At 40.3% G+C, this 10461-nt stretch overlaps 1 pseudogene; it reads left to right on the top strand.

Moving 5' to 3' along the window:
* Positions 1–7537: 7537 nt before the first annotated feature.
* Positions 7538–8117, top strand: LOC114098352 (RNA polymerase II subunit A C-terminal domain phosphatase SSU72 like protein 3-like; annotated as a pseudogene).
* The last annotated feature ends 2344 nt before the right edge of the window (positions 8118–10461 follow it).

Genomic DNA, 10461 nt, shown 5'->3' with positions numbered 1-10461 from the left:
GATGGTTAGAAGTACCCCTGACTTCTACCCACCAGATGCCATTAGTCTCTGTGAGTTGGTAAGAAATACACATTTCCTGTCTGCCTTCTCCCCAACTGCCTGGAACACAGCTCCTAAAAGCCCTAAAGTCACCAAAGTGATACATACTAATAAGATGGCCAGTAGTTGGGGGCTCCTGGATAGCAACGGGATGAAGTTTGTCACCAGGGGGACCCATCATTTGAACCTGGGGACCCACCATTTGTGAATGGCATCTGAAACTGGGGACAGTCTTGTGGAACCAACCTAGTGGTTAGAGGATTGGAACTTTCATCCCCACCTTCAGGCCTGTGGGGATGGGAGAGGGGCTGAGGGTTGAGTTGACCACCAATGACAGATGCTTTAACCAGTCCTGCCTACAGAGTAAAGACTCCAGAAAACCCTAACAGGACAGGGTTTGAGGAGCTTCCAGGGTGGTGAACATATGGGATGGTGGCTCCCTAAAGAGGTCACAGAAGTTCTGCACCCCATCCCCTGAAACCCTGCCCCATGAATCTCTTATATCTGTGGTTTCCAAGTTATATTCTTTTATAATAAGCCAGTAAATGTCAGTAAGTTGTTTGAGTTCTGTTAGCCATTCTAACAAATGATCAAGCAAGACTATGGAGGGTGTGTGTGTGGGAACCTCTGATTTGTTGGACAAACACCAAATGGAACCCGGGGACCCATCATTTGTGAATGGCTTCTGAAATTGGGGGCAGTTTTGTGGGACTGAACCCCCTTATGCTAGCTCTGTGCAGTTAGTATTAGAACTGAGTTAAACTATAGGACACCTGGTTGGTGTTTGATGGAGAAGTGAACTGAATTATGTGGGAAAACACCCATCCATTTTCTTGGTGAATAGAATAGTGGAGGAAATAAAGTTTTTCCTTAAACATCCTTTCCTCCAGTTTTGACAGCCCCAAATATCTCCATACCTTGCAAATATACTCCTGGTTGAGACCCTCTGCTTTGTGCCATTTGAAGGATGGAAAACCAGTGATAAAATTCACATAGTAAGGAGATCAATGCTAGAGGGCCAGGGTCTGGGATACAGTGGGGGCACCATACAGGTACAATGTATATCAGGCTGCTGGAGGTACTGGAATAATCCAAAATTCTAATATTTCAACTTGATGGAAGGAGTTATGTCAAAATATATGATTGTCAACCACTTACTGTGTGAGAGACTTTAGTTAATTAAACTCTTTGCCCCTCAGTTTAAGCACTATTTACAGTTAGCTGTTATTATAATTGCTATCGCCACTGAAGGTTGAAATTATGTATGAATTGCTATTCTATTTCTGGAACAGTCAAAATATTTGTGAAAACTTTATTTAATGATTTTTTCCCCCTATTTCTTCCCAGGAATCTGCCCCTGCACTTGGAGCAAGTGTGGGACAGAGAAAATGTGCCTCAATTTCTTGTGTATTTCCTGATTGCACAGAGGTAGAGGCTTCCCCTGTGTATCTGGAGGATGAAAGAAGAGGGTGAAGAAGGGATAGGGGCTATGAACTGTGCTACAAAGCCTCACAATATACATACCTATTGATACTGTCTTTCTCTGGGTCTCCAGGGAGGCCCAGGCCAGAATCTGCTTGTGAGGGTGAGGGTCCTTCCCTTGTGCACTGACTGCCAAATCCTAATATGGCCATCTAAAACACTGTGGGTAAAGCAAAGAGGGAAGCTCTATGGTGGAAAATGTATATTCAGTAGACAGAATTTTTCTGGGAAATATCATTCAAATATGCCCTCAATTACACCTGCACACTCAGACTGAACGCTTCTTTTCTCTCTTCCAGGAAAATCCACCAGGCAGATCCCTCCTGCACTCTGAATAAACTGGTCCCAGATTGAGGGTTAGAGGGTTAGAGAAGGGGGGGAGGAGGGAGGGAGGGAGAGAGAGAGAGAGAGAGAGAGAGAGAGAGAAACCAGTAACACAGAGAAAACATGGAACAGTGGTACAACCTAAGCTCTGGGCAAGTCACTATGATCCTTCAATAAGGAGAATGTCAGAGCTTGGTCTTACTTCCTGAAAGTGGCAAGGACTTTGCACATTATTCTAAACTTTAGTGTCCTCCTGAGTGAGAGGTTCCTGTCATCCTGTACTGCCTCACACAGCCGGGAGGGATAGAGAGGAGGGATTTCTAGTGGTGGAGGTGGCAGGGTAAGGGAGACTTAAGAAGCTATCGAAGTCACATGACTGAGCAGCCAGATTTTCTAGTTTGAGGTGACCAGAGGTCACATAGTCCCCTGCCCTGAGACTGTTTCTCATCACCATCTAACACTGCGCAGCTCTTTGCTTTCCAATTCCTCCACCAAACCCAGGTGTTCGCTTGACAGAAGTGGCAGTCCCTTCCTTCAGTTTTACTGGGATCCATGGATGGTGTCCAGAGGCCTCACACAGATGCTTCACTCCATTTTCTCTGAGGTGATGCAGCTCAGACTCAAATCCTCCAGTTGTTGAAGGGTCTTATGTGTAATGCAAAGATTCTGACAGGCATCTTACATTTTCAAACTGTAAGAGAGTCAGGAAATGGAAAATATTTTTGCACATCCCTGTTTTTTGTAGAAAACGAATTCTTTACATTTAGGTTAAAATAAAAAATAAATAAATCTTTGTGTGTACTGTTAGCAAATGATTCTGGAAGGATACCTTCAACATTGGTAGAGGTGGGTTCTACTGTGAAGAGGAGTGCGACTGACTGGGGTGGATCAAGGGGGACTTTCATGTTTCATTTTGTATATTTGGTAACACTGATTTATTGAAAAATAGGTATATGTTTATATAGTACTTTTTTTATTTTGGGTACTGGGGATTGAACCCAGGGGTACTTTACCACTGAGCTACATTTCCAGTCCTTTTTATTTATTTATTTAAAAATTTTGAGGGGGCTGGGGATATGGCTCAAGTGGTAGTGCGCTCGCCTAGCATGCGTGGGGCACTGGGTTTTATCCTAGCACCACATAAAAATAAAATAAAGATGTTGCGTCCACCAAAAACTAAAACATAAATATTAAAAAATTCTCTCTCTCTCTCTCTAAAAAAACAAAATTTTTTTGAGACAGATTCTCTTTAAATTGTTGAGAATCTTGTTAAATTTGCTGAGGCTGGCCTTAGATTTGTGACCCTCCTATCTCAGCCTCCTGAGTCATTGGGATTATAGGCATGTACCACTGTGTCTAGATACATATTATTTAAAAATTTTAAAAAAATGTTTTTATTAGTGTGTTCTAGTTACACATAATAGTGCACTGTTAGCAAATGATTCTGGAAGGATACCTTCAACATTTATTTAAAAAATTTTTAAAAATGTTTTTATTAGTGTGTTCTAGTTATACATAATAGTGGGGTTCATTTTGACATATTCATAGATGCATATAATATAGTTTCAGTATTTCCCTGGATCTCCTTCCTCTATTGTTCTTCCTTCAATTTATTTATTTTTAATTGGTGCATTATAAGTTATATATAAAAGTGGAATGTATTGTGATACATATTACTTTTTGATGACTAATCTATATACAACATGAAATATACAAATATTAGAAGGCCTGTTACACAGCTGTTCAAGAAGTTTACATGGGTGTGTAAATGAAAACCCATGATGACTGAATCAGATGACTTTTATGTTTCACTCACATTCTCTTGCCTCATTCATCTCTTTTTCTAGTTGCTGCTGTGATCAACATCTCTGATCAGCTTCATGCAGGGCAGCCTGACAGCGTCTCTCTTCCAGCCTATACTGTAGACCCTTAGCCTCCCAGTCTGGGCCTTTCTTGTAGTGGCTGTTGCTGGACTGCTTTTGGTATTTTTACATCAGCAAGCTGTGAGTGTAGAGGATTTGTGATATACAGTATGAACATTTGACCAATGAGAGTTAGATCCTGTGGTCACATTCCTTACTATGTCACCTCCATGGATGGTCCTGAAAGTATACTGTATCTGGCTCACTAGAGGTTGTTTCTGTGAGACCAAGCACTCAGGGAGAGACCCAGTGTGTGATATCATCCATGTTGGCTCTCTGCTTACCTGTTTTTTAATTAATTTATTTTTTGAGATGGGGAATCACTGTGTTGTCCAGGCGGGCCTTGAACTGGGATTAAGAGATCCTCCTGACTCAGCCTCCCAAGTAGCTGGTAGTCCAGGCAGCACTACGGTACCCAGCTCTGCTTCCTTGCTTTATTCCTCTTGTCACCTTACTTACTCCCTGGGATTTTGCTCCCTGATGAGGAAGAGCACTCTGCTGCAGGCTTTGCTTTCTGAAGAGCCTAGGCTAAGAGGTAGACCTTAGTTCATTTTGTAAACTGAACTTAAAAATATGAGAAATAATGAGTTTTTTTTTGTATGCTTTATTACCAACTCAACTGTTGACTTTAAAAAGGGCAAGCAACTGCACTGCCGAGCTGTCTGTAAGAACTTCAAACACTGCACATGAACAAATACAGCTTTAAAAAGTTCACTTTTTGCAGGGTGTGGTGGCTCATGCCACCTGTAATCCCAACAAATCAGGAGGCTGAGGGAGGAGGATTGTAAGTTCAAAGCTAGCCTCATCAACTTAGCAAGGCCCTAAGCAACTTAGTGAGACCCTGTCTCAAAATAAAACATAAAAAGAGCTGGGGATGTGGCTCAGGGGTTAAGCATACTTTGGTTCAATCCCTGGTACTGGGGAAAAAAAAGAGTTCACTTTTTAAAGAACATTCCTGATGTGCCAAATCCATTAGGTTTCTGAAGTAGTTGGGTGAAATAAATAATGCCTTGAGATTAGTTACAGAAATGCGAGACCCAGTGCCTGTTATGATTTCAGATAAAAAAGTGTCTGAAGAAACTAGGCCTGTTGAAAGGTGATTACAGAAAGACATAAAATAACTTTAAGGTCAACAAAGCTTCTAGGATGGAGTGTTAAAAATGTAAAAAATGTAGTGATGAAAAAAACCCTCAGTCTTAAAGTTAAGAAAACCCCAAACCTCACTATAACAACAACAACAAAACATTGCAATAAAAATAAAACTAAACATTCAAGATTAGCTCAAAAATGAAAAATTAGAAATGGTGAGGAGTTGGCAGTTTATATAAATCATGCCTGCTTTTTAGGTGTTCCCTATAAGCACTGTGGACATTGGGGAGGCCTATGGAATGAGCTATCTCCACTTTCCCTAGCTCTTAGTGCTCCATCTGTCACATGGTGCTGGCATAGACCTTCCTGAGGCCCAGGGATAAATGAAGGGAAACACAGCATCATAGCAACTGGAAACACTGGCTTTTAAAGTATAATGATGTGAGACCCTGTCTATAATGATGTTTACTATCTAATGACAAGAAGTCCTGTCCAATATGAGATATGGCTCTGAAAGAATTCTTGGCCCATCTCGTTCTTACCTCTAGAGGAGGGTGGCATATTTAAAACAATCATTTAATTATAAGAGCTATCTCCTCATCTACCCTACCAGACTTATTGTCAATAACCCAGAACTTCTTAAATGGTAAGGGACTGACCTTCTGTGTCTCCAGAACTCAGAATGGTATCCTTGGATGCCTCCTACCTCCTGCTGTGGGGCTCCCACAGTCAGTGGCCATGCCACCTGGATACATATCATCTGGAGAGGATGGGTCCTCTTGTAGTCAGGCAAAGGATCATTTGTCACTTATTATTATATTATTATTAAATTGTTTTTTAGTTGTAGATGGACAATTTATTTATTTTTATGTGGTGCTGAGGATTGAACCCAGTGCCTCACATGTGCGAGACAAGTGCTACACCACTCAACTACAGCCCCAGCCCATCCTTTATTATTTAAGCAGCATAGCAAATTGAAACCTTTTCTAGAAAACAGTGAGCAGGGGACTGAGATAGGGAAGCAGTGCTGCAGTCTAAACTCAGAATTCTGTAAGACATCCTGCTTCCAGCCCTCCTCAGAACTCCACTACAGATTCCCCAGATTATGTGCACATCTTCTTGGCCCCTCTCAGCTTCATTGTTGTGATACCAGTGGGTCACTGATGTGGGACATGGTTCCTGAACTCTGGTCTTGAGGTGATGGTGGTCATGTTTTTGGGGGTCAACAAACTTTTGCTTGCTTCCAAGGCAAGTTCATTAAACATGGGAAAATGTCAGATTTCTTATCTTCCTGGGTGGGACTAGGACATTGAACCTTTGAGACAGGAAAGGGTGGAGTGGGTGGTAGTCAGGGACACAGGAGGGCAAGCAATGGTGAGCAAACTGTAGAAGGGAAGCAAAGGTGTGAGGAATCTAGAGAAGGGGTCTAAAGACCCTAATTCTTTAGGGTCTAATTTCACTTTCCATTAACCACTTAAGAACAGACCTTTCTTTCTCTTCCTGTCTGAACTATCCACAGCCTACTTTCCTATGTCCCTGAAAATATTCCTTCTTCTTCCTACTTAGACTTTGGGCTGCATGTTAGGCATCACCTCCTTCAGAAAGTCTTCTCTGACCCTCTGATATTAGGATGGCTTCTCCTCATAAGTTCTCACTAACATGATAAAATGACCCCTAGAGTAGTATTCACCACATGGAGTTAGATTGCAAACAACTTGAGGGCCCAGAGTGTTCTTACTGCTGTATGCCCAGCACTCAGAATAGTATGGAATACACATTAAAGGGCTCAAAGCTCAGAAAGTGTTGTTGAATGGATGAACCATTAATGAAGTGTCTTGTATATCTCCATCCCACTGCTTCCTTTCCTTTAGCATCATCTTCACCAATTATGTTGTATTTCCTCCCCAAAAGTTCAGGTGTGAGACAATGTAGGGAGGTTTAGAGGAGAAATGATTGGGTTATGAGAACCTTCACCCATTCAGTGAATTAATCCCCTGATAGGGATTAACTGAGTAGAAATTGAAGGGTGTGGCTAGAGGAGGTGGGTCATTGTGGGTGTGACTTTGCAGTATATATTTTGAATCTGGTAAGTGGAGTCTCTCTCTGTTTCCTGATTGTCATGTGAACTGGTTCCCTCCACCATACTCTTCTGCCATGATGCTCTGCCTCACCTTGAGCCCCAGGGAATGGAATCAGCTGTCTATGGACTGAGAACTCTGAAACTCTGAGCCCAAGTAAATTTTTCCTCCTCTAAAATTGTTCTTGTTAGGTCTTTTAGTCACAGCAGCAAAAAAGCTGACTAAAACAATGAGAGGCTTGCAGTAGTTGTCTTGGCCTCTGTCAATGGCAGCATTCATTCACTGTGGAACCAGCAGGGCCAACTCCAGATTTCTATCAGTCTCTGTGGTACCAACCTTGCTCAGGACCCACAGTTTAATTGATCCAATCACATTGATTGGTCTCATGATTAGATTAGGCTCTAAGACCATAATCCATGATCTCTACTGAATCAATCAATAAAGAAGTCTTCACATTTTTTGTGATGAAAATATAAATGTGTTTCCTGTGTTTCGACAGTTTGCTTGCTGGGAAAACCTGGATGTAGGTGTTCATCTCCAAGTCTGTAGAGTCCCTGTAGCCACTGAGTCATCTGTCTCATTGGAGTTCCCATAGCTGCCTTCATGTCCTCATCCCCACTCAGGGTGGCTGTGGTATGTATGAGTAGCATCAACAGGAGCATGCAAGCCCACAGCATCCTTGAGGAAAAAAAGGGCTCAGTGTCAGGTCTTTGGGGATGAGTTCTCATGTGAGGCTCCCAGGACCACCACTTCCAGTGGTTTATGATTTTGCAACAAAATATAAACAGATGCATAGTGACCTTCTAAGGAAAGATAGAGAAAGCTATACCTGGGATGAAATTTTGCACATCTTGGGAAGAAATAAGAGACTCAAGCCCCAAACAGAAAGATTTCAGGAGTATACTGATTCCTTTGGTATCATCGTCACCTGTGAGGAGAGTGTATATGACAGGGTGGGTGAAAAATTTGTGTTCCAGAGAACAGGAGACACTCCAGCCTGTGCACATGATCAATGTAGACATTGAGGATGTCCTGGAAGACACTACCCTTGGAGCTATCCTCATCTGTGAGCTCTGCCAGAGACTAAGGCAGGTGGATGACGTGGAAGACAGAGTGGATGAGCTGCTCTGGCCATGGAGGAGAAAACAGGAAGACTTTTCTTCACACAGTGTGCTTCTACTGAAGATCTTGGATGGTTTTGTCTCTTTCTTTAATAAGAACTTGTGTTCCTTGAGTTTTTGACTAGTCTATGTTTCCTCTAAGAAGCACATTTAAGCATGAAGAGAGAACCCACAGAATGGGAGAATATCTTTGCTACCTGCTCCTCAGGGGATTAATATACAGAATAAACAAAGAGCTCAAAAAACTTAATACCAAAAAATTAATAAATGGGCAAAAGAACTAAACAGCTACTTCTCAAAAGAAGAAATATAAATGGCTAACAAATATATGAAAAAAATGTTCAACATCTCTAGAAATCAGGGGAAGGCAAATCAAAACTACACTGAAATTTCATCTCACTCCAGTCAGAGTGGCACTTATCAAGAATACAAATAAGTGTTCACGAGGATATGGAGTAAAAGGTACTCTAATACATTATTGGTGAGACTGCAAATTAGTGTAACCACTCTGGAAGGCAGTATGGAGATTCCTCAAAAAACCAGAAATAAAACCAACATCTGACCCTATTTCTATCCTATTCTTCAGTATTTGTTTTATTTTTTCTTTCATGAGAGGATTTTGCATATTTGCAAATATTGCATATTTGAACTTATGTTTTCACATACAGATTATAATGTTTTTTTAACTGATGTTAACTTTAATAGATAAAATCCAAGTGGCTAATGGATTGCATATATTGATAAAATTTTGGAATACTATTTTAAATAATGCTCACCAAATAAAATTAAATAAAATAAAAAATTTACTTTGAATAAATGATATATTTTTAAAATTTATGCTTGGAGGATGAATTTCATACTACTAAACCCCATGCTTTTAAAATAAGCCTTATGAATTACACTGAGAAAAGCATACTTTCATAATGAGAATTTTATTAAACTGCAACTATTTATTGGTTTGAACATTGGAAAAATCAGGTAATAAATCTAATGATGTTTTCAAGAGGAAACAAGTAAACACTTCACAAATTCTTGGTGAAAGCACAAAACTGTTTACTAATAGGAGAAAAATTGATCAGAAGTAGTCGTTCATAGTTGAGTTAATTTGAATGCTATATATTGAATTATATCTATTTTAAAATTATCTCTTTTGCAGAGGTGGAACTTGGGGTAGAAAAGTGTCTGTCAAAATGCAGAGGAATGGACAGAAGGAAGAGAAATGTTAGAGCTGAAATGAGAGGACTTGGTGGAAGGAGAGGAAGGTTAGAGTCACTCAGATTTCTAACTTTAACCACAAGGTGGCTTCAAGCACCACATATAGGTGAAAGGTTTGATGATAGAGCAGTGAGATGCTTCCTGATAGGTTTTCTTTATTCATATCAATTTGGTTTATGATAAGGCCACCATCTGAAAATGGACCTTTGGATCCAGATTGAGGAAAAGCTGGAAATATTTGGTATGAAAAATTATTTCAAGTTATATGGATGCAAATTTGAATGTAGACTTTTAGTAGTATAGAGGGGTCTTCTGAAGACAAATGAAAATGTCCAGGAGGTATTATTTTGCCAGCTAATCCATTTGGAAGAATGCTTGACAAGGAGATTAAATGAGATCCTCTCTTTTTGGGCATGTACAAAGCAAATATAATAAAAGGGCAGAAATGCAAAAATGCTGAGGATGCTTGAAAGAATGTAATGGAGCATGAAATCCAAGCTGGACCAGAAAAGTAAAGTAAAGTAAAGAGGAGATTGGCTGGAATCAATGAGTTGTGGAACAATGCATACTCAAAGAGTCCTTATGATTTAAGCAAATAAACAAAAGTTAATGGAAGGATGTAGTTTTCGGATTAGAGAATGGGCTGTTTCTGATTTTCATTTAGTAGAGGGTTTCTTGATGTCTAGGGCAGTGGGTGTCTCTTGTAGGTGTGGACAAAGGCAGTTGGGGAAGAGATCAGAACACTAAACAGAAAGAGTGTTGGCTGGAGGGTGTTGGAGTTGCTAAGAATCATGGCATTATCTGGGTGTGATGGAGTCTGAAAGTGCAAAAATCATCATTAAAAATCAGGGTGTATACTAGGCATGGTTGAGCATATCTATAATACTAGCAACTTGGGAGACTTAGGCAGGGGGATTGCAAGTTTGAGGCTAGCCTTGGCAACTTAGTGAGATCCTATCTCAGAATAAAGCATACAAAATAAAAAAATGGTATAGCACTTGCCTAGCATGTGTGAAGCACTGGGTTTGATTATCAGCTCCACATATAAATAAATGAATAAAATAAAGGTTCATTAACATCTAAAAAAACTACTTATATATAAAAAAAGAGCTATAAATATAGCTCAGGGGTAGAGTGTCCCAGGTTTCATCCCCAGTAACACACACACACACATACACACACACACACACT

This window comes from Marmota flaviventris, chromosome 9 (assembly GCF_047511675.1).
Source record: "Marmota flaviventris isolate mMarFla1 chromosome 9, mMarFla1.hap1, whole genome shotgun sequence".
NCBI lineage: Eukaryota > Metazoa > Chordata > Mammalia > Rodentia > Sciuridae > Marmota > Marmota flaviventris.
This window is presented reverse-complemented; position numbering and strand designations above follow the sequence as displayed.